This window comes from Schistocerca nitens, chromosome 3, assembly GCF_023898315.1.
Source record: "Schistocerca nitens isolate TAMUIC-IGC-003100 chromosome 3, iqSchNite1.1, whole genome shotgun sequence".
NCBI lineage: Eukaryota > Metazoa > Arthropoda > Insecta > Orthoptera > Acrididae > Schistocerca > Schistocerca nitens.
Genome location: NC_064616.1, coordinates 256,599,658 through 256,625,332, shown reverse-complemented (window position 1 = coordinate 256,625,332; position 25,675 = coordinate 256,599,658). Strand labels below are relative to the sequence as shown.

The 25,675-nt window shown below is 42.6% G+C and overlaps 1 protein-coding gene across 5 annotated transcripts in view; it reads left to right on the top strand.

Moving 5' to 3' along the window:
* LOC126248226 (uncharacterized) overlaps positions 1–25,675 on the top strand; it is a 170,632-nt gene that overhangs the window by 12,707 nt on the left and 132,250 nt on the right. For all 5 annotated transcript variants that reach the window (XM_049949052.1, XM_049949051.1, XM_049949053.1 and 2 more), the window contains one exon: positions 15,961–16,088. The gene's annotated coding sequence lies outside the window, so the exon portion shown is untranslated. The remainder of the gene's footprint in view (positions 1–15,960; positions 16,089–25,675) is intronic.

The following is a 25,675-nucleotide window of genomic DNA, read 5'->3' as shown; positions in this document are numbered from 1 at the left end:
ATGGACACCTTTCTGGACCAAATTGGCTTTATCAAAGGTTTTTATTTCTAGTACTGATTCCATGAACTGAGCTGTTGGTTTGAGAAAGATATATCTGTAATGACAAATTTCATTAAGGAAGAAATATCTGGGAAAGCAGTAATTAGTATCCATAGTTGCCTAAACAGACATCTGCAGGATGTTCTTGAGTTCACGTTACAAATAATTGTTATTGCACATTTTTTTACCCGGAAAACTTGAGCTTGGCTTGATGAGTTACCCCAGAATATAATCCCTTATTGACATTCCTGTCAGAGGCAGGTGATTTGAACCATTTTGCTGCATACCCTGTTCCACCATAATGTCTAATTTACTTAAAAGGATAGTGTGATTTTTCATAGTCAAATGTCTTCGACTATTACAAAATACACCAGCAGCGTATAATTTATTGTCTAATGAAATGAGTAAATTCTTACTGTGTGTGTAAATAATCTTCTCAGTATCAGAAATCTTTAGCAATCCTAACTGTGACTTTGACAATATATTGTTTGCTGTCAGGTGCTAAGAAGCTTAGTGTATATTACCTTAACGAAATTTTTTGAGAATGTTGGCAAAAGTGAAACTGGTTGGCAATTTTGATGGTAGTTCTGTATTGTCTTTCTTAAACAAAGTTGTACCTTCAGCCTATTTCAGTCATTCAGGAAATGTTTGTGATAAATGACTGGTTGCACAGATAGCTCAATACGTTGTTAAACCCAGAAGAACAGTTTTTAATTAACTTTGTTGATGTGTTATAATAACCAGTAGATTTTTGATTTTGAAGATTTTTTTGGACATTTATTGTATTGGTTTTGTAAGGTTCACTTTTATTTTACTGAAGATATTTGTAAAGAATTGCCAGAGATATTCCATGGCAGCACCAATTGAATCTGATAACCCCAACTTTTCAGGAACAGTTATGAAATGCTCGTTAAAGTTTTGCAACAAAGCACACATCTGTTACAAATGTGTTGTTTACTGTAAATGCTTTCTGCTCCTCTTCACACCTGGTTCTGCCAGTCTCCTTCTTCACTATTCCCATATTATCTTTATTTTGCTTTCTGATCTGATTATCTTTCCCTCGTAATATTTTTGCTTTGATGTCTGTATTACTATCGTCAGTATTTGGCAGTGTAATGAGCTATAGCACCATCAGAGCTCTTTCTGACTGATGGAAATTGTTTCCTTTTTGGTTTACAAGATACCTTTATTCATTGAGTAATATGTGGTTTCTTTGTAGACTGTAGTCGAATCAGTGTTAGTTTTAGGGGAAAACCGTATTCTAGCAAAGGAAGGACATTATTACTAGTGTCATATTTTTCATTCATTCCATGAGCACTTTATACATCACTCTCGTTCATGTCTTCGAGGAGTGTCCTAAAGTAATAGCATTTTGGCTTACTAACTTCCCATTTGAATAAGAATTAGTATATTTTATATCATATTCAGTATTAACATTTAACAAAGGGAACTGCATGTCATGGTCTGAGATACCATTGACCATTACTTTCGTAATGTAATTTTGTTCATTAGACCTTTCCATAAAGATGTTATGGTTGTTTATGAGCAGTTGACAACCCTAGTTGGGAAGTTTGCAGTAGGAATTAAGTTGAATGGTTGTGTTCCTGACTAGTAAACTCTTCCAGTAAGAGTTGTTAAGAAAATGTACATTAAAATCTCCAGGAACCATGTCCGCAGCTCGTGGTACATCTACATCTACATCTATACACCGCAAGCCACCTGACGGTTTGTGGTGGAGGGTATATTGAGTACCTCTATTGGTTCTCCCTTCTATTCCAGTCTCGTATTGTTCGTGGAAAGAAAAATTGTCGGTATGCCTTTGTGTGGGCTCTGATGTGTCTAATTTTATCCTCATGGTCTGTTTGCGAGATATATGTAGGAGGGAGCAATATACTGATTGACTCCTCGGTGAAGGTACGTTCTCTTACTTCAACAAAAGCCTGTACCGAGCTACTGAGCATCTCTCTTGCAGAGTCTTCCACTGGAGTCTGTCGATCATCTCCGTAACGCTTTTGCGATTACTAAATGATCCTGTAATGAAGCGCGCTGCTCTCCGTTGGATCTTCTCTCTCTCTCTCTTCTATCAACCCTATCTGGTACGGATCCCACTTTGCTGAGCAGTATTCAAGCAGTGGGCGAACAAATGTACTGTAACCTACTTCCTTTGTTTTCGGACTGCATGTCCTTAGGATTCTTCCAATGAATCTCAGTCTGGCATCTGCTTTACCGATGATTAATTTTATATAGTAATTCCATTTTAAATCACTCCTAATGCCTACTCCCAGATAATTTATGGAATTAACTGCTTCCAGTTGCTGACCTGCTATATTATAGTTAAATGATAAAGGATCCTTCTTTCCATGTATTCACAGCACATTACACTTGTCTACATTGAGATTCAATTGCCATTCCCTGCACCATGCGTCAATTCGCTGCAGATCCTCCTGCATTTCAGTACAATTTTCGATTGTTACAACCTCTCGATATGTTACAGCATCATCCGCAAAAAGCCTCAGTGAACTTTCTGTGTTATCCACAAGGTCATTTATATATATTGTGAATAGCAACGTTCCTACGACACTCCCCTGTGGCACACCTGAAATCACTCTTACTTCGGAAGACTTCTCTCTATTCAGAATGACATGCTGCGTTCTGTTATCTAGGAACTCTTCAATCCAATCACACAATTGGTCTGATAGTCCATATTCTCTTACTTTGTTCATTAAACGACTGTGGGGAACTGTATCAAACAACTTGCGGAAGTCAAGAAACACGGCATCTACCTGAGAACCCAATGTCTATGGCCCTCTGAGTCTCGTGGATGAATAGCGCGAGCTGGGTTTCACAAGATCATCTTTTTCGAAACCCATGCTGATTTCTACAGAGTAGATTTTTAGCCTCCAGATAAGTCATTATACTTGAACGTAATAAGTGTTTCAAAATTCTACAACTGATTGACGTTAGAGATATAAGTCTATAGTTTTGCACATCTGTTCAATGTCCCTTCTTGAAAACGGGGATGACGTGTGCCCTTTTCCAATCTTTTGGAATGCTACGCTCTTCTAGAGACCTACAGTAGTGACTAGTGTTGCTGCCTCTAGATCACAGGGTCCTGGGGGCAATTACCGGCCGGGTTGGGGATTTTCTCTGCCCGGGGAATGGGTGTTTGTGTTATCATCATCATCATCATAATCATCATCATCATCATTTGTGACAGTGGCTAGATTGGATTGTGTAAAAATTGGACTGTGTAAACATTGGGACATTGTATGGGCGCCAATGGCTGCACAGTTGAGTGCCCCACAAACCAAATATCACCACCACCAGCAACCACAATTTCTTTGTATTTTTCTGTTAAATAGAATGGCATTGCACATTGACTGAAATAGAATTGGGTGTAAATAAAATTTCTACTAATTGCTGAAAATGTTCAACCAACAGATGTTTGTGCTGATGCAATATGCCAAAATTAAGTTGTTTGGTTTCTTTCTCTAACTGAAAGTTTGTTAATCCCTCTTAACTCTTGGTCCCTTTTTATTCATCGTACGCAGAAAAGTCGCATTTCTGAGCTTTGTAACGACTGGTGTTTTATTATTAGTAACAGTGCCTACTCCCCCTTAAGTTTTTTGCTATTAGCCCAGTCAGTTTACCCATCCCACTCCTGTTGAGGTGAAGGTCATATCTTTTATAATCCCATCTACTAGCAGAATCAATGGAAACATTTCAGTATGTGACTTTGTAACTGACATAAGCAGGCACACAGCTCCAGATTAACTCTCCTGGCCAAGGTCAGATGAGGTCGGTCATGGCATCAACAACAATGGCATGTCATGATGCTGATGCAGTTATCCAGGTCACATTCTATATTATACCCAGGACCTCTGTCAACCTATTACCTGGGCCATCCACTATAAGCATGGGTCTTCCTTGGTGAAGTCTTTGCCAAGTGATCCTAAATCCTCTTGTCACCTGCTCCAGACCAGCACTAGGTTTAAAAAGTTGGTGACCTGATATTGTGATTGTAGTTTATCCTGAAAAATTGTCCAACACCTCTAGCATGAGGACTACCTAACAACAAAACTTTTTTTTATTTACTGATTCCACCACATTCTTACTCCCCAATTTACTACTGAAAGTATGTTGTGCCCTGTCTTCACCTACCTCTGTCCAAGACTTGACAGTTTCTAACTGGTGTAACAGGTCAAACTTATTTATCACTTTCACCACAAAGCTGTCATTACCTTTTGCCTCTTCACAGCTCCTTTTACCCTTCTTCGTTCTTAACTCGACCGTATCTTTCCTTGCCTTCTTAATTTAGCCTGAAGAGCTGCATTTTCCCCTCCTGTTTCATCTTCCTGTGTCAGCTACATATCCTGCAAAACCACTGAAAAACCTCATTTACTTCTCCAATTCCCAAAGCACTACAGTCTCCACAGTGGAAAAGAAAACTACAGCACCCATCACACCAGACCCCGGAACAAACAGTTCTACAGCAAGTCGGGCACTTTTTGCTTGTAATAAAAATCATACTTCAGTAAGAATAAGCCAGTTAAATTACCAAAAAAAAAAAGAGAAAAAGGCCTATTTGTAAGTATATGTAAACTAACTACTGTTGCAAATATCTGACTCAACTTAAAATGTATTCTACTATGCTCTACTTAAATTGCTGGAAAGAAAAATTAATAGTTAAATGAGTTTAAGTTACTGTGCCAAAAATCATAATGGACTGAATGAGTCTTTCAAACTGAAATAAAATTTAAGATGTAATATGTTATAAAAAAAAAAAAAATCATATGATTAGGTTGAAGGAATTGACAGTGACACTCTGTACAATAGTAAGGTATTACTCATAACCAATTTAGAAAACTGTTGAAAATTTTAATTATTGTGGCCTGAGATTGGATCAGTTAACATCTTGAGAATGAATCTAAATTTGACTGCTGCACTGTTCCTTTCATAGATACAGGTCTCCATGATTGGCTATAAGCACAGGGAATGAGAGCAAAAGTGCCCACTGTGCTTCAGTAACTGACTAGAGCAGGTATTTCAGTATTAGCTTCCTGTAGCTTTTTTAATTAGTTCTGGTACTGAAATGAGAAATGGAATACACGCCACACTCTTACAAAGAGTGAATGCTACGCCTGAGCCATGTATGTGGTGCTGTATTTCAAAAGGTAAAGAATTACACATAATGGCTAAAATTATTCTGAATGCATTGACCCACACTGCTTGGAATTTTCACCAGTAAAGTTTTTTTGGTATTTGGGATGTTGCTCTAACTCAGTTTTAAAATGTGTGCGTCATTCTCTGTTGCAATGTTCCCACCACTCCTCCTTACAAGCTATAATGTTAGAATTTCTACGTAGTTTTAAGTTTCAGCATTGTCAATTGTGTTGAAAATACTTTCCAGTTTGAATGTAAAGCATGAAGTAAAGGATTAGTAGAACATACGTTTAAGTGATAAATATTAAAAGTTGAACAAAATAAAACTGAGGAAATAATTGGTGTTAGGTTGCAGAACTATACAGACAGACAAAAGGTGACCGAACTATTGTTTATTAGGGATTCCTTCATCCTGCAAATGAAAAGGCTGCAGGAAATGAAACTGTTCTTGGATTAACTATGAAAGTTAACAGTTAAGGGCAGGCACAGCAGAAATGATAAAAAAGGAAATTGGGCAAGAAATTAATAAAATTAGTTGGTGTATACCTGTATAGAAAAAAAGTCGCCATGTGTCCACTTTCTTTGTGTATGTGTGATGGTGTGAAAAATAAATGTTGGACTATTTATTCTTGGCATTATTCACTGATGGGCCAAAGCATGACTACTACCTGTTTAATAATGTGTTAGTCTACTTTCGAAATGTAATACAGGACTGATTCTGTGTGGCATGAATTTTACAAGTCCAGAGATATGTAGCAACAGATTGGTATACACAGGTCACAAAAATCCCATAAATTATCGGCTTCTTGTTTGTGTATGTGGAGTTCGTGCCTGATAGCATCCCCAATGTGTTCCATTGGGCTAAGATCAGATGAATTTGGTGGTAAAGACGTCAAAATGAGTTCACTATTGTGCTCCTCAAACCACTGTAGTATATTTCTGGCCCTGTGATGCAGACTTTTATCCTGCTGGAAAATGTCATTGTCATTGGAGAAGACGTCAAGCATGAAGCGATGCAGGTGTGCAGTAGTGTTCACTTATTCGCCAGCTGCCATGGTGCCTTTAATCAGTACCACAAGCCCATGGAAGCTTAAATAAATGTCCTCTATTGCATAAAACTATCTCTAATGACTGGTGTCCGTGTGGCTTTGTATGTTGAAACCAGTTGTACACTTGGATGATTGTGTACCTGGACATGATCATTGACATGGTGTAACAAGAAACATGTTGCACCTGATGAGGTAACAAGTTTCCATTACTCCACAGTTCATTCTCTAAGATCTCATGCCCACTGATATTGAAACTGATTATGCCATTGGGTCAACATGGGAACATGTAAGGGTTGTACTGTGGGCCTCATGTCCAACAGTGTGCACCGAATTGTATGCTCCAGAACATTTGTGCATGCACTGGCATTATACTGGCACCAGATCTGTCACAAATTGTCCCCTATCCTGCTTTACAGAATGAGCAAGACTCCACTTTCTGTGATGAGACTTGGACACCCAAAACCTTATCACCTATTTGTGGTTTCACCGTCCTTCACCCACTTTCCATAAACGCTTGAGATAGTAGCATGCGAACAGCTAACCAGTTCGCTGTTTCAGAGATAACTCATTCCCAAGTGCTGAGCCATAACAATCTGCCATTTATTGAAGTCACTTACATAATTGAATTCCCTTATTTGCATCCCATATCATTGGTAGAATGAATGCCCCAACCATCCCTGCTGCACTTACATACTTTCCTTACTATGTCATATGCCTGCAATGCTACCATGTGGCATTGAATCTTGTGGTGTACAGTGGTCATGATGTTTTGGCTCATCAGTGCCATTGAAAAATGATTATTGTTTCTTTATGTGTACTTTCAATATACTCAACAGTGCCAATTGAGTTAGTTGCAACTTGGTTGCTCAGGATGTAAGAATGTTGGGAGATAGGTTAATTGATGTGTAAAAGTAAAGCAAACCGATGAGCTTGTTTTAAAATAGTTGGGCTATGTGGTAATTTATGGTTGTTTTCCATTGTGTTTCTTTGATCTGGTTTTGAGGGGCTTATTATTGAAATGAAGATTTGTTTGAGATGGTATATTTAATGTGTGCATATTATTGCTGAATTTGAATGTTGGGTTAAAGTTAGATAAAAAATCTAGTAGTCTGGTGACTGAACCCAGAGCTAGTGGGTGACTGAGGTGATGTTTCAGTAAGGGAGTTACCAAGCCACTGTAAATAAAATGTCTTAGGATAATTAAAATGTTTGTGGCTTTTTTTAACTTTAAGCAGTGATTGTGAAAATTGAGAGACAAGCCTGTCACAAGATGATATTGCCTTAATTTGTTTCACATACTGCATTCTAGACCCAGTTTCCCCCCTGTGGGTCTGAGGGTTAGAATAGGTCCTAGGTATTCCTGCGTGTCATAAGAGGTGACTAAAAGAAGTCTCACATGTTTCGGCTTTTATGTGATGGTCCTCTGACGGGTTTGACCTCCATCTTTCTAAATTTTCCCGAAGAGTGAGCCAATTCGGGAAGGGTGCCTTACATGATGCAACATGTCCATCGTGCATTGAGATCTTTAGCCCACTTTCTCGTTGTCGCATTTCAGTCCCACTCATTCTCCATCTCTTGGGCAAGGACACCTTCCTGGGTGCGTTTTCCACCTTACACTATGCAGTGACACTTTCTGCACCGACAATGACCATGGACTTCTTAGCACCTCATATCCAGCATGGTAGCCAGTCCGTTGTGGGTTGTGGTGAGGCCGCCATGTACCCTGTTGGTTGTAGCCCCCTGAAAACACAGGGATCACTCTGCTGATGCCTGCACTGTTAACTTCCCATGTATGCCATGGAGTAGATGCCCTTCTTTCTGTTGCTGCCGCACCGCCTACTTAGGGGCAACACCGACCCCCCTTCCCCCCCCCTCCTTCCCTCCCCCTCCGCCCCCCCCTTCTCCCCAACTATCGGGGATATCAGTCCCCACTTCTGAGCCGGAGAAGCGTAGTCCCGGAAACTGAATCGGTGAAGTCCTCCCACCCAGGGAAACCCAAGGAGCAGCGAGAGAAATCAAAAAAGACCAAGGGAATTGCTGTGGCACCCACTCCACCACTACTTACAAGCTCTGCATCTGCGGATGAGGTGAAGATTCTGGCGTCCGCTGGGGACCTACATCTTGCCGGACCCTCAGCCAAATTGGATATAGACTGCTCAGGCAAAAAGCGTGTGGCAGCAGGTGACCCTGAGGCGTAAACTGCCTCATTGAATTTTACATGCCTTCCCAATCTCATGATGAGATCATCCTCCAGTGAAATTGCGGCGGTTTTTTCCACTGCCTGGCTGAGCTACAGTAACTGTTAAGCTTAACACCTGCTTTCTGCATTGCCTTCCAGGAAACCCGGTTCCCAGTAATGCGGACCCCTGCCCTCTGCGGCTATAAGGGATACTGCAGGAACCGTTGCGACGATAATCGAGTGTCAGGTGGAGTTTGCGTTTATGTCCTAAACTGTCTGTAGTGAACCTATGCCCCCCTTCAAACCCCTCTTGAACCTGTGGCTGTCAGAATAAGGACGACACAGAAAATAACTGTCTGCAAAGTATATCTTTCTCCAGATGGTGCAGTATCCCTGAATGTATTAGCTGCACTGATTGGTAAACTCCTTAAACCTTTCCTATTTTTTGGGAGATATTAGTGCCCATAACCCCTTGTGGGGTGGCACTGTGCTTACTGGCCAGGGCAGAGATGTCGAAACTTTACTGTCTCAGTTCAACCTTTACCTCTTAAATACTGTGGCTGCCACACATTTCATTGTGGCTCATGGTAGTTACTCGGCCATTGATTTATCAATTTACAGCCCAGGACTTCTTCCATCTATCCACTGGAGAGCACATGACAACCTGTGTGGTAGTGACGACTTCCCCATCTTCCTGTCACTGCCCCAGCGTTACTCCCCACAGGCGCTTGCCCAGGTGGGCTTTAGACAAGGTGGACTGGGAAACTTTCACATCTGCTGTCACCGTTGAATCTCCCCCACGCGATAACATTGATGTGATGATTGAGTAGGTGACAACAACAATCATTTCTGTGGCAGAAAACACGGATACCCTGCGAAAGGCAATCCCTTCATGGTCGCCGGAAGTCTATGAAGCAATTGAAGAGTGTTGGCAAGCTCTACAGTGGCACCCTTCCCTGGAGCACCTCATAGCCTTTAGACAGCTCTCTGCCCACGTTCGCTAACTTAACAAACGACGGAAGCAGGAGTGTTGGGAGAGAGATGTCTTGACTATTGGGTGCCATCCGTCACCTTCCCAAGTCTGGGCAAATGTCAAACGTGTTTTCGGGTACCAGGCCCCAACAGGTGTTCCCAGTCTTAACATAAATGGTGTGTTATCTACAGACACAAACACAATTGCCGAGCACTTTGCTGAGCACTGTGCTCGAGCCTCTGCGTGGGAGAATTATCCCCCAACCTTTTGCACTCTCAAACGGCGGCTTCAGGGGAAAGTCCTCTCATTCACTACATGCCACAGTGAATCCTATAACACCCCACTCCCCAGTGCCCTTGAACATTGTCCCAACACACCTCCTGGGCCAGATCGGATCCACAGTCAGATGTTTAAACATCTCTCATCTGACTACATGCGACATCTCCTCATCGTCTTCAACCGGATCAGATGCGATGGCATCTTTCCATTGCAATGGCGGTAGGGCACCATCATCCCGGTGCTCAAACGCTGTAAAAACCTGCTTGATGTGGATAGCTATCAGCCCATCAGCATCACCAACGTTCTTTGTTAGCTGATGGAACGTATGGTGTGTTGGCTGGTGGGTAGGGTCATGGAGTCACTTGGCCTACTGGCTCCATGTCAGGGCAGCTTCTGCCAGGGTCACTCTAACACTGGTAATCTTGTGTCCCTCGAGTCTGCCATCTGAACAGCCTTTTACAAATGCCAACACCTGGTTGCCGTCTCCTTTGATTTACGAAAAGAGTGTGACACCACCTGGCGACATCGTATCCTTGCAGCATTATAGGAGTGGGGTCTCAAAGGCCCGCTCCCGATTTTTATCCATAATTCCCTGTCCCTTCGTACTTCGCATATCCAAGATGATGCCTGCCGTAGTTCCCCTAATACCCAGGGGACTGGGGTTCCGCAGGGCTCTGTATTGAGTGTTGATTCATGCTCCATCGCCAGAGGGCGTCACGGTGCTTAGCGTGCGAACGCTGGCGGCTTTTGTAGAGAGGACATACTAGTGTTTGGGCAGTTGGTGGTAGGTGGCCTGCGTGGATGGCTGTTTTTCGCGATTGGGATTGTATCATTCGATGAGCTGTTTTGATGTGGGAAGCCATGCCTCGTCGCAGTTTGTTTTGCGACTCATCCAGAAGGGTGGTGAGGCGGTGTGTTTTGAGGCATGAGGCATGATGTTCTGCCATTTGTATTATCGAGTTCCCGGCTTCTTGTGTTAAGACTGCTCTTTCCTCATGCATTGTACCCCCCCCCCCCTCCCCCCCGCCCTGTTGAAGAGGATGTGGTGGTTTAACTGTGGCCTTTGGTCTGTGAAACTGTGGCCATTGGTGTTCGAAGCTGCCTCACGCAGACTAGACTCATGGTTGCTAGTATGTGCCAGTTGTTTGCTATTTATTTTGCTGTCCTCAAGGTTGCATCGGCGAGATTGCCTCCTGGTAGAGCGACACTCACTGTTGGACAATTTGACTCTGCCTGTGGTCGCATGTGTGTGTTCACCGTTAAATGGTAGATTGTCAGCTTGATCTGCAAGTTTGCATCTTGCAGATTAGTGTTGTTTCTTTCTGGTAGTGTTCCCCGATTTTCCTGTTGTCATTAATGTGCGCCGTTGAATGACAATTTGTTTAACGGCAAGCACTAAGAAGAGCCCTTCGACAGAATGCCGTTGAGTGTTCAGTGAGCTTACAGTCGAAATTACTGTTACAACCAAATACGTCATTGTTCTGTGATTATTAAATACTGTTGGTAAGATTACTACTTTTCAACAGAGTGCTGTTGATATTCCTGTTGTTGTTAATGTTTACTGTTGAATGGCAATTTGTTTAATGGCAAGCAACAAGAAGAGCCTTTCGACAGGGTGCCGTTGAGTGTTCAATCAGCATACAGTTGAAAATACTATTATTACCAAATGTTTTACAGCCACTAGCAGTTGTACTCTGGGTTTGTGACTTGGTTGATTACTTTTTTCTAGTTTTATGTACATACGTACTGTTTAAATATTTGTATAAAAGTCTGAGAATTAAGGTATCATTATTGAGAATTGTGCCCTGGTTGTTGGTGTGATTGCGTAGTGGCCATAATTTTGTTATATCCTATTATATACATTCTTCCGACTTAAGGTTTGAGAAGACAAGGAAAGTCTGTATTATGATCATTGCAGGGCCTACAGTGGTTTCCGATGTTCTGCACCCAACCGTGATCCTGTATCTTGGGGGCGTATTTGGGTTGAGAGAGTTCCCTATTCTGAAGCGCGCCACTCACTATCTCTGTCAGAGCCTGTATTGCTCGATCCCCCAGAACTGGGCCTAGCCCTCCCACTCCCACTCATACTTAATGATAAATCCAGACTCGAGTAGGACCTTATCAAGTGTCTATTTTTAGTTGTCATTAATGTTCTAGCAGCAGCTGTAGGGCTGTCCATTTCACCTTCTCCGTATGAAGATGACTTCTGCATTTCGTACTGTTCCACCAGTACTTATGTTGCTGAGCGGCGCCTACAGGGAGCCATCCACAAGGTGCAGTCATGGGCTCTAGCCCGCGGTTTCCTGTTTTCAGCCGCAAAGTAATGGGTTGTGCACTTTTGTCAGCATCGTACCGTTCATCCAGAACCAGAACTTTACCTTAATAACGATCCACTCATGGTAGTGGAGACATATCGATTCTTAGGACTGGTTTTCGACACCCGATTGACTTGGCTTCCTCACCTTTGTAAGCTTAAGTGGAAGTGCTGGCAGCACCTCAATGCCCACTGCAGCCTGAGTAACACCAATTGGGGTGCAGATCGGTCTATGCTGTTGCAGCTCTACAGAGCCCTTGTTCAATCACACCTTGAGTATGGGAGTCTGGTTTATGGTTCGGCGGCCCCATCAGCATTGCGTTCACTTGACCCAGTGCACCACTGTCGCGTTCGCCTAGCAACAGGAGCTTTTAGGACAAGTCAGGTGACCAGTGTCCTTGGGGAGGCTGGAGTCCCTCCATTGCAGGTTAGGCATCCACAAATTCTAGCCAGTTATGTTGCACATGTTCATAGTTTTCCTGCGCATCTGAATCACTGTCTCATTTTCCCACCCATGGTGGTTAATCTCCCGCATTGGCGGAGCAGGTCAGGGCTTCCAATTGCTGTTGGTGTCCTTGCCTTTACCACCTATACTTGAGGACATTCACCTACACCTCCAGGGTGTAGTCTTAGGCCGCGGCTTCATCTGGACCTTTTTCATGGCCCTAAGGACCCCGTTAACCCCACCGCTTTCCGCTTTCACTTCCTCTCGATTCTTGACGTGTTCCGGGGCTCTGAAGTGGTTTACACTGACGGCTCAGTTGCTGATGGTCACGTGGCTTTGCATATGTTCATGGAGAGGACATACTGAGCAGCACTCGTTGCTAGTTGGCTGCAGTGTTTTCACTGCAAAGCTGGTGGCCATATCTTGTGCCCTTGAGTACATCCACTCATGCATTGGTGAGTCATTTCTTCTGTGTTCTGACTCATTGAGCGGCCTACAAGCTATCGACCAGTGTTACCCTCGTCACCCTCTGGTAGCGTCCATTCAGGAGTCCATATATGCCCTGGACCAGTCCTTTAGTTTTACGTTTTATCTGTGAGAGTGGGTTTTATACTTGTATCTAAGTTTTAGCGCATGTCTTTGTCCCTCTGTGTCCTCCACCCTAGTGCTTTTAGGGTGGAGGTTTTATTGTACTGCAGAGTGGCTGGCTTTCCCTTTTTATCCTCGTGGTTGGCTAGCCACTCTAATCTGCTTTCATGTTTTACTCTCTTCTGTTGCTAGTGCCTTTCTGTTGTTTTCTTGTCCTCTTTTGTTGCTTTTAGTGTTTGTTGCCTTCCCTTCATTTTTGTGGCTTTTCCTTTCTTTCCGTTTTGTGTTATATGTTTCGTCTGTTTTATTCTCACACTTGTGGCATTGTTTTTTTAGGACGAAGGGACTGATGACCTCATAGTTTCGTCCCTTCTCCCGCCTCTAAACCAACCAACCAACCAACCAACCAACCAACCATCCATCCATCCTCTCGATTCTTGGCATGTACCAAGGCCACGAAGTGGTTTCCACCGATGGCTCGATGGCTGATGCTCGTGTTGGCTTCATGGATGTCCATGGAGGACATATTGAACAGCATTCCTTGCCCGATGGCTGCAGAGTTTTCACTGCTGAGCTGGAGGCTATATATCGTGTTGTTGAGCACATCCGTTCATGCCCTGGGGAGTCGTTTCTTCTGTGTACTGACTCCTTGAGCAGCCTACAAGCTATCGACCAGTGCTACCCTCATCGTTTGGTAGCGACCATCCAGGAGTCCATCTATGCCCTGGAATGGTCCAGTCATTCAGTGGTGTTTGTCTGGACCCCTGGTCACGTCGGAAGCCCAGGCAACGAACTTGCAGACAGGCTGGCCAAGCATGCTACGCGGAAACCGCTTATGGACATGGGGTGCTCTGCAACTGACCTGCGTTCAGTACCACGCCGTAAGGATTTGCGGATTTGGGAGATGAAATGGCATCACCTCAGCGCACACAACAAACTGCATGCCATTAAAGAGACGATTAATGTGTGGTAGTCCTCCATGCAGGCCTCTCGCAGGGACTCGGTGGTTTTCTGCCGGCTCTGCATAGGCCACGCTTGGGTGACACAAGACTACCTCCTGCGCCGTGATGAGCCACCTCAGTGTCAGTGTGGTGCCCGGCTGACAGTGGGCCATATCTTGTTGACCTGTCCTTTTGCTGCCCTGCGATGGACTCTTCAGTGCCATTAATTTTAGCTGACATCCTCTCATTGGCTAATTTAGTTCTATGTTTATACTTGCCGGTGGGTTTCTCGTCACTCTATATATATTTGCAGAGACCTTTGTTAGTATGGGATGCGAACATTGTTGCCCAGGTCTTTGCTGATGTATGTCGGCAGGTGAGCCATTCATTACATGAATGCTTAAGGTAGATGCTTGATGCGTCGGCCACTAACTCCACCTGCTGTTGTATCATTTCACCATATTGGAATTGATTCTTAAAGTTTTCTCAGCGTGACGGGTATTCCATGACGTTCTGGGATTACAGCCAGATGACGCGGACATTTTATTACTGTAACACGAATCTGGATGAATGGAGTGTGTGAATAGCTCACTGGTGACGAGTGGAGATGCCTGCACTGTTTGCAGCCAATTTGTTGTTAAAGCTTTTTACTTTCAATCACAAAAAAATAGTGCACCGTGTCTGCAATCCAAACCAGCCCAGTGGAAGACAGCTGAACTGTCCAGGTGGGTACTCTTGTGTTGGTAGTGGCAGAGCACTGGCCACCAGGTGGCAAGACTGTCAGGCAGTGGTTGTTGGTTAGCAGCTCAGCTACGTTGATGGTAACTGCGTAGGGAAAATTTCATCAACCCTGCAGCAAAGACTGACATGCAGTGGGTGTTGTGTATGGCCTTGTCACGCCAAAGACCTGATCTGCTAGCATGGAGTTATATGTATGGCGAGAGTGGATTTGTTAATGCGGAAGACAAGGGCTGCCGCATATTTTCAGTCCAACGAAGTCATTGCTAATGTGGGGGATGAGAGCTGCCATTTACTTAAAGTATATTGACACTTGCTGAAGTTTGGTCACTATCAGGAAAACTGGGTCGTTTTCCAGGAAGCAGCCAGTACAATCCTATGTTAAGAAAACACAAGTATAGAGATGTCATCTGTTTCATTTGTATTAAGCCCTGTTAGTCCTGAGGAGTAGGTTGCTTATGAAGACTTCCCATGTAATTGTCTTTAAAACAAACAAGGTGATTATGAAACCTCAGTGGGAGGCTCTAAATTTCGAGCATCGTAGTGGCGATGTGGATGTGTCAACATGACCAGAGTGGGAGAATTCTCAAATGCACCATACACAGTGGTACTTTGACAAGATTCAGGGCCAGAATTCAGTACTGAATTCAGAAAAATCTTCTGAAGCAGTAGGTTGCTATTTTTTCAGGAGGAACAATATACCACAGCTAGCGCTTCATCCAGCTTGATTTGGCAGTGTTCAAGTTCTAATTTGGGTTCTTATCTGTTTCCAGTATTTGTCATTTTATATTTATGCGCTCTGCAAGATTTTTGAACATTAACAGTGACAGACATTTGGTTGTTTGAGGAAATTCAGTTTTTCTCTTAAAAAGGAACAATCTTTGTGTATGTGGTAGTTTAGATCTGTTAATGAGCCTATCATATTTTGTGCACTAAACCTGCTTTCAGTATTGAGTGCTGGCATTCATTGACAACCATACTCTCCTGCTTGTTACATGATTCTGATGACTACATGACAATAATTGCTGGATTGTTAGCATATTTAAAGTAGTCTCAAGTAACATGAAATTGTGAATGAGTGGGCAGTGCTAATGTAACACTTGAAATACATCTAGGTAAATAATTTCTGGCAAAGAGTGTTGCGCATTTTGTGATTTATGCACTATATTGTTATAAATGAAGTGTAATAAATGTAATCATGATGGGTTTTTTGAATTGCTTATTTTGTTTAAATGATTTTTGTTTATTCCAGGTCCTTGGTGATGGTTCAGTGAAACATAATTCTTATTAGCAACAACCATATATTACATAAAGTAATGATAGTTTGCCACAAGGGAAATCTTCATTTGCTTGCATTTCTGAAGATAAGAAAGAAGCAAGGTAGTACAGTAGTTTTAGTATCTACTTGTTGAAAATTCATTACTACTTGTAAAGTTGAAAATGTGCTAAACTTAAAAATTCACAAACACAGTTGATGCTACATATTGAGACATTGACTTACAAACATGGTATGTCCTATTTTTACTGCCAAAGAAAGAAAAAGCTTATTGTAGATTAACAGTTTAAATTGAAAATCTGTCGTCGTCTGATGAGAAGTTTTGAATTGTTGCAGTAAAAATGGTTCATTACCATAACATGCAAAATATAATGAAATATTTAGCAGTTCTCAAATTGAATTATTAGATTTCTCAAGACGTTAAACAATTATTTCAGATCTCCTCCACAAATATTAATGGACATTTGTTACTGTTGTGTTTAATCTGTTTCTGCCTATGGTTTTTCATAAGATTTGTACTTGTAACATAACTGACTGATTGCAGAATCTGAAAAGTGTTTGATAGGCAGAGACTACACTGTTACCCCCTCTGCTTATTTGGCAGAAGGGTGCTTTTCAGGCTTTTGTGACATATTATTTGTTTGCAGAATACTATCCTCGAGCAGTTACATGAGCAGTGAAGACCAGATGATGAACAAACTTAATTTTGAATAAAAAATGGCAGCTCTTCTTCATGACTGCAAAATTGTAGGATGTTACTGAAGTTGCTAATTTAAGTCACTCAGTTTTTTGTGTCTTGCAGTTTTGGTGATTGTGAAGCAGTGGGCCTGACAAACAATATATTTATGTTTGTGCCTATGCTTTCATTTAAGTATGGTTTTATTTAGAAATTCCTCACCTCACACAGCTACATGCTCCATGTTGGGACCCTGATGATGGATGCCAAAGTGTACTCTTTGTTAGAGAATGGCACCCTCTGCATTTGAACAGTGTTTAAAAATGGCTGATGTTTTCCTTGTATTCCATTTGATTGGTAATACTACTATGTCAGTAGGTCTCACATTTCTTTGTGGTGTTTGACTGTGTTTGATAACACACTGTGTATATCACTCATTTCCCTCTCTTGTGATATGTCATACTAGAAGATGCTTTCGCTGGTACATCAACTTTTTATCTTTCACTAGTTAGTATTCCTCATCAGTGAATACTTCTGTAGTGTTTGTGTTGTGTGGGTTGTTTTATTGTGTGTGTGTGTGTGTAGCTTATTCAGGACAGAAACAAACTCCCTTTTGAAATAATTTAAATCAGAACTAATCTATAGTTGACATAAATGGACCTGAAACAAATTTGCCCATACATTATTTACTTCTATGGCTACGAGCGCTGTTTATTAATAATTCAGCTCCCAGGATAGGCACATAAATTAGTCACCCAGTGTCATCTCTCCCTGGTGCTACTTGGTCCTTTGACTCATTTGCGATTAAAATTGCACTGGGGCTCCAGGTTGCTAAAGTGCTGTAATAATACTCAAATACTAAATATTCAGAAGCTTGAATTTACTACTGGGTGTCTAACAAGAAAATTATCACATGTGCTTGATAGGTACACCTTACCATAAGCTCTTTCTTGTTGCTATTAATAACACCAAACATCAGGATTACTGTTCCATGTCGCTCCACATTAGAAGGAAGATAATGATTATGTGAAACTGAAGGAACATAAATGTGGTCCTTCTGTGGCCAGTCACTTAATGCTGTTGGATAACAGCAGTTCAATACCCGCTGTTTCTTTAATGACTCTAATGTAGATGTACCAAACACAAATTTGCCAGTTGGCACAGCAGACTTCTATGGTTGTGTGACATTAAGTATGAATAGCATTGAGTGCTGACCTTGCAAAATTTCTTGGAGTTAAGAGAAATATAGGTAGAATCTCTAATCCGTAATAAGCTACGGAGGTGTATACCATAAAAGCCAGATTTTCTCAAAGCTGTGTATAGTGGTGAAGTTGAACACAAATTTTATCTGGATGTATGTCATTTAGAGATACTTATCTTGACTTTCTGTGTTTCTTCTCAACTCTCATGTACTTGGTGCAATGTTTCACTATCTACATATACTGCTTTAACTTAGCCATCAACACACAACTGGTTTTCTCGATGACTACTATGACTTACATTTAACAGCAGATAGTTAGTTGATAATTTCATAAATCAGGAACTTAGTATTGCCTATGTTAATGTGGAGAGTTTTAACTTTGGATTCCAGAATTAGTTAACTTTTGAATATTGTTTAAATTAAAACATCAGTTAATCTAGTTAAAAGACGCCACTGCATTAAAAGATGCCACTGCTGAAGAGGTTGGGGGAACTTTACAGACTGCAGGATTAAATGAGTCTCTCACACTATACATTATACAGGGTGATTCAAAGAAACGTTTACAAACTGAGATGGCATGTCAAGCATACAACAAAAATCAGTTGTCACATAGGAACTGAATGTTGTAAAGGCCATCTGGGACTGCCAAATTACATTGCGGTTATTTTGTCACAGCCTTCAAATGGATGCCCATTACAGGAAATGCTAAAAAGTTTTGTCCAGATGCACAGACACTCGCCTGATGATGATGCTGCATTGAACAGTGCACCCTCTCAAAGATACGTGGTGTAGCCCGAAGACATCCTACTGCTGCAACAATCCTGCCCACTAGGTCCTCCAGCGATGTAAAAGGCTTTTCAAGCAAAGGTCCCTCAGATATCCTCACAAGAAAAAATATGTTGGGGACAGATAGAGTGATCGTAGTGGCCATGTGACAGACCCACTGCGACCAATCTAGTTGCCAGGAAAGGTTGTCTGCAGATGTGCCCTCACTTATTTGCTGAAATGCACTCGGGCTCTGTTGTGCTGAAATCAAATGCGGTAATGAATAGTAATGTGGACATCATTCAGTGTGTCCAGTGGAACCTCTCGCAGGAATAAGACATAGCCGTGACCATAAAGTCAATCTGGGAGAATGTACGGCCCTGTCAAACAGTCTGACTATGCCAGACCACACATTAAGGGTAAATTAGCATTGTGAGGCTTTTGTACATGTAGCGTCCGGTGAAGCTCTTGTTTGCAGTGGATTCCTGCAGAAACCATTGTGCAAACCCTCTGTGCTTGTCGTAGTCCCCCAGGCCCCCAGTTACATTGCCTGGGTGCACAGAAAATGAAACGGATGCTGTCCTTCGCTATGTACAGTGCACCAGATGAAGGGTTGGGGGATATTTGTAGCACAGGATACGTCTCGTGTCCTTATTGATGGATTATGCTGCACCCTTTAGAGAACGATACCTTCTGCTGCCAACGAGCATCCAGGTTTGCACATGGAATCAGCCGGTTTTGCACAGTCGGCGATGCACAATGGTGAATAATTGTGGCACGGCACCTTTCTGTTGAGACATTTTGCACGGTACAATTGCACAACTTCTAATCCATTGCACTTGGCTGCGCCATAAATTGAATGCATCTCAATCATTTCACAGTACATGTATGTAGCTATGTTACTCTACGGTGTGAACAGAATGGTCTCTGTGCACTCCGCCCATATTTATACAGGAGTGCCCTCATGTGACCATAGCGCCCCCTTGTGTGGCTTTTGCGATCCCCCCCCCCCCCTTTCCTGTGTGATCCTGGCTGTGTCCCTGATGTGCCATGTCAGTTCATCATCATCATCATCATTATCATCATCATCATCATCATCATCATTTAAGACTGATTATGCCTTTCAACGTTCAGTCTGGAGCATAGCCCCCCTTATAAAATTCCTCCATGATCACCTATTCAGTGCTAACATTGGTGCCTCTTCTGATGTTAAACCTATTACTTCAAAATCATTCTTAACCGAATCCAGGTACCATCTCCTTGGTCTGCCCCGATTCCTCCTACCCTCTACTGCTGAACCCATGAGTCTCTTGGGTAACCTTGCTTCTCCCATGCGTGTAACATGACCCCACCATCTAAGCCTGTTCGCCCTGACTGCTACATCTATAGAGTTCATTCCCAGTTTTTCTTTGATTTCCTCATTGTGGACACCCTCCTGCCATTGTTCCCATCTACTAGTACCTGCAATCCTCCTAGCTACTTTCATATCCGTAACCTCAACCTTGTTGATAAGGTAACCTGAATCAACCCAGCTTTCGCTCCCATACAACAAAGTTGGTCGAAAGATTGAACGGTGCACAGATAACTTAGTCTTGGTACTGACCTCCTTCTTGCAGAAGAGAGTAGATCGTAGCTGGGCGCTCACTGCATTAGGTTTGCTACACCTCGCTTCCAGTTCTTTCACTATGTTGCCATCCTGTGAGAATATGCATCCTAAGTACTTGAAACCGTCCACCTGTTCTAACTTTGTTCCTCCTATTTGGCACTCAATCCGTTTATATTTCTTTCCCACTGACATTACTTTCGTTTTGGAGATGCTAATCTTCATACCATAGTCCTTACATTTCTGATCTAGCTCTGAAATATTACTTTGCAAACTTTCAATCGAATCTGCCATCACAACTAAGTCATCTGCATATGCAAGACTGCTTATTTTGTGTTCACATATCTTAATCTCACCCAGCCAGTGTATTGTTTTCAACATATGATTCATAAATAATATAAACAACAGTGGAGACAGGTTGCAGCCTTGTCTTACCCCTGAAACTACTCTGAACCATGAATTCAATTTACCGTCAACTCTAACTGCTGCCTGACTATCCATGTAAAGACCTTTAATTGCTTGCAAAAGTTTGCCTCCTATTCCATAATCTCGTAGAACAGACAATAACTTCCTCCTAGGAACCCAGTCATATGCCTTTTCTAGATCTATAAAGCATAGATACAATTCCCTGTTCCACTCATAACACTTCTCCATTATTTGCCGTAAGCTAAAGATCTGTTCATGACAACCTCCAAGAGGCCTAAACCCACACTGATTTTCATCCAATTGGTCCTCAGCTAATACTCGCACTTTCCTTTCAACAATACCTGAGAAGATTTTGCCCACAACACTGATTAAAGAGATACCTCTGTAGTTGTTACAGTCTTTTCTGTTTCCATGTTTAAAGATTGGTGTGATTACTGCTTTTGTCCAGTCTGATGGAACCTGTCCCGACTCCCAGGCCATTTCAATTATCCTGTGTAGCCATTTAAGACCTGACATTCCACTGTATTTGATGAGTTCTGACTTAATTTCATCCAACCCAGCTGCTTTATTGCACTGCAATCTATTGACCATTTTCTCCACTTCCTCAAATGTGATCCTATTTCCATCATCATTCCTATCCCATTCTACCTCGAAATCTGAAACATTACTGATCGCATTTTCACTTACATTGAGCAACTCTTCAAAATATTCCCTCCATCTGCCCAAGGCATCCACAGGATTCACCATCAGTTTTCCTGACCTGTCCAAAATACTTGTCATTTCCTTCTTACCTCCCTTTCGAAGACTGCTAATTACACTCCAGAATGGTTTTCCAGCAGCTTGACCCATAGTCTCCAACCTGTTTCCGAAGTCGTCCCAAGATTTCTTCTTGGATGCTGCAATTATCTGTTTGGCTTTGTTTCTTTCTTCAACATAACTTTCTCTGTCTACCTGAGTTCTAGTATGTAGCCATTTTTGATAGGCTTTCTTTTTCCTTTTACAGGCTGCCTTGACTGTGTCATTCCACCAAGCTGTTTGCTTCATCCTACTTTTGCACACTACTGTTCCAAGACATTCTTTAGCCACTTCTAGTACTGTGTTCCTGTACCTTATGCATTCCTTTTCCAATGACTGTAATTGACTACATTCAACTAACTGGTACCTTTCTGAGATCGCTGTTATGTACTTGTGCCTGATTTCCTTATCCTGAAGTTTCTCCACTCTTATCCTCCTACATATGGACCTGACCTCCTGCACTTTCGGCCTCACAATCCCAATTTCACTGCAGATTAAATAATGATCAGTGTCATCAAAGAATCACCTGAATACACGTGTGTCCCTCACAGCCTTCCTGAATTCCTGATCTGTTTTTATATAGTCAATGACAGATCTGGTTCCCCTGCCTTCCCAAGTATACCGGTGAATGTTCTTATGTTTAAAAAAGGAGTTTGTGATTACTAAGCCCATACTGGCACAGAAATCCAAGAGTTGTTTCCTGTTCCTGTTGGCCTCCATATCCTCTCCAAATTTACCCATAACCTTTTCATACCCTTCTGTTTGATTTCCAATCCTGGCGTTAAAATCACCCATGAGCGGAACACTGTCCTTGTCCTTTACTCTAACAACTACATCACTGAGTGCCTCATAAAAACTATCCATCTTATCTTGATCTGTCCCTTCACAATGCGAATATACTGACACAATCCTAATTTTCTTGCTAGACACTGTCAAATCTATCCACATCAGTTGTTCGTTTACATACCTTATTGCAACTACGCTGGGTTCCATTTCTTTCCTGATGTAAATCCCTACACCCCATTGTGCTATTCCTGCTTTGATTCCTGACAGGTAGACCTTGTATTCTCCCACTTCCTCTTCTTTCTCACCCCTTACCCGAATGTCACTAACAGCTAAAACGTCCAGCCCCATCTTACTTGCAGCCTCTGCCAGCTCTACCTTCTTCCCAGAGTAGCCCCCATTGATATTAATAGCTCCCCATCTCCTTACCATTTGTTTGCCAAGTCGTATCTTAGGAGTCCCTGGTTTGTCAGTTAGAGGTGGGACTCCGTCACCTCCAAAGGTCCGAGGCATTTTGCTCTGATTGTTGCCAGCATCATATTTAATGTACCAGGGAAGCAGGTTGCTAGCCTTACTTGCCCCGAGTCCCTTTGGGTTTTACCCTTAACGGCTGAGGGACTAACCAGTGGATTTGGTAGTCTTTGCCGTATGAGCACAAAGGTGACGACAACTCAGAATATGTCTGAGATGCCCAGCCTTATTCCAAAGTAACTGGTATCCCGACTGTCGGGACCACTTACTTGGCCATTCATACGTTGCCCATGGTTCATGAACTTGGACATGACTACAGGAACCCACACCATGAACCACTGCCATGTCAGTTTCTAAATATTTTTTGAATTGCCCTGTATTTTATGTAAGTCGTCTTGGAAAAGTGTAAGCTAGATGTAGTGATGTAATTAAAATTGTGTGATGTAGTAATTGTGTGTACTTATGAAAGTCCTCGTATCAATTATTCTTTTTTAAGCAGCAGGTAGATTTCAGAATACATCGTGCATATGTTGGGAACAGTTGTGAGATTCGGCATCAGTGTAGTGCCCTTATTAGTCAATTTTATTGGAAGCTAATGTGGAAAGATTGTATTATGAGACAATGGATGTAATTTTTTTTCTTATTAGAATGACAGGAATTTTCTGAAAATAGATGCATATGGTGATGTAAATTGACTGTCAGTTTGTGAAACTGGAGGTGCTGATTTTTAAACATTTTACTAGTCCAAGGTTTGATGGCAGCCGTATAAAGGAGTGCAATACAAATGGGTGTCGTGACATCAGTGTAACTTTAAGAAATGTCTGTTACATTCCTACTTCATTCATCCATGTGAGTGGTCTGTGTGTGATATTGAATTGTTATTTATGTCCGATATTATATGCTCAAAGGGAATTACATTAATTAAAGGGCCTACTGCCTTTGTCAGTGTAATAAAGTGTGAACATATACATCAGGGAGAAAATCCAAAATGAATGGTCAGAACCACAGTCTTCATTGGTATTGCAGAATGTTGTATTTTTGGATTTGACTTTCACTTATCCAAGGAAAGAGTGCAATGAAGATGCAGGTGACTGTACTGAACTTCATTAAAAGTTACTGTTTCTATTCATTATAAATTGATAATGCCTAGTAGCACATCCTTGTGCATTGGTGCATGCCTGTATTCGTCGTGGCATACTATCTACGAGTTCATCAAGGCACTGTTGGTCCAGATTGTCCCACTCCTCAACGGCGATTTGGTGTAGATCCCTCCGAGTGGTAGGTGGGTCACGTCATCCATAAACAGCCCTTTCCAATCTATCCCAGGCATGTTCGATAGGGTTCATGTCTGGAGAACATGCTGACCATTCCAGTTGAGCAATGTCGTTATCCTGAAGGAAGTCATTCACAAGATGTGCACGATGGGGACGCAAATTGTCGTCCATGAAAACAATTGCCTCACCAATATGCTGCTGAAATGGTTGCACTATCAGTTGGAGGACAGCATTAACGTATCATACAGCTGTTAAAGCGCCTCCCATGACCACCAGTGGCATACGTCAGCCCCACATAATGCCACCCCAAAACATCAGATAATCTCCACCTTTCTGCACTCGCTGGACAGTTTGTCTAAGGCATTTAGCCTGACCAGGTGGCCTCCAAACACATCTCCGACTATTGTCTGGTTGAAGGCATATGCGACACTCATCTTTGAAGAGAACGTGATACTTTAAGTGTTGGAAATTCGGCCATATCTCCCCGCTGCACTTGCAGTGTCACAGGCCGAAATTGTGGAAGTCTATCACATCCCAATACTCCATGTGCCCCATCTCCCATCTGTGTCAACTGTGGAGAGCATCATTTGCCTTGCTCGCCAGACTGCAGGATTTTACAGAGAGGAAAATCATGGAATATAAGACCATGGACCGACTAACCTACACTGAGGCTAAGAGGAAATTTGAGCATCATGTGGCTATGACCTCCTTTACGCTGCCGCTACAAGAACAGTTGTCGCTCCATCAGTTCCTCGCATTCCTGTCACCTCTCAGAACCAGAAGACTACACCTGCCCCCTTGATGGTGAGGGGCACTTCTCTACCTGTCACTCCCGCACCACCTACTTCGGCAGCAACAGCCCCCCCAACCATTGGGGGTATCAATCCCCACTTCTGAGGCGGAGAAGTGCAAGTCGTAGTCTCCTCTCGCTAGGAAGGGGTCCGCTGGGTCACTCCCTTCCCAGGTTTTTGCTAGTGGGAAAGATGACACCCGCCAGTGGCTGAAGAGCCCAAAAGCAGCTGGTTGTAGGGCTTCATGCTCATCCTCAGTCCCGGAGACTGAATCAGTGAAGTCCTCCCACCCAGGGAAACCCAAGGAGCAGGGAGAGAAATTTAAAAAGAAGGTCCCCAAGACCAAGGGAATTGTGGTGGCACCCACACCACCGCTATCCACAAGCTCTGCATCAGCGGGTGAGGTGGAGATTCTGGCATCCACTGAGGACCTAGGTCTCGCCGAACCCTCAGCCAAAATGGGTATAGACTGGTCAGGGAAAAAGTTGGTGGCAGCAGGTGACCCTGAGGCGTAAACTGCCTCATTGAATTCTGCATGCCTTCCCAATCTCATGATGACATCGTCCAGTGAAATTGCGGCAGTTTTTTTCCACTGCCTGGCTGCGCTATGGTAACTGTTAAGCTTTACACCTGATTTCTGCATTGCCTTCCAGGAAACCTGGTTCCCAGCTCTGCCCTGCTCTCCCCAGCTATAAGGGATACTACAGGAACCATAGCGACTGTAATAGTGTGTCAGGTGGAGTTTGCGTTCATGTCTTAAACTTTCTGTAGTGAACCTGTGCCCCCTTCAAACTTATCTTGAACCTGTGGCTGTCAGAATAAGGGTGGCACAGGAAGTAACTGTCTGCAATGTATATCTTCCTCCAGATGGTGCAGTATCCCTGAATGTATTAGCTGCACTGGTTG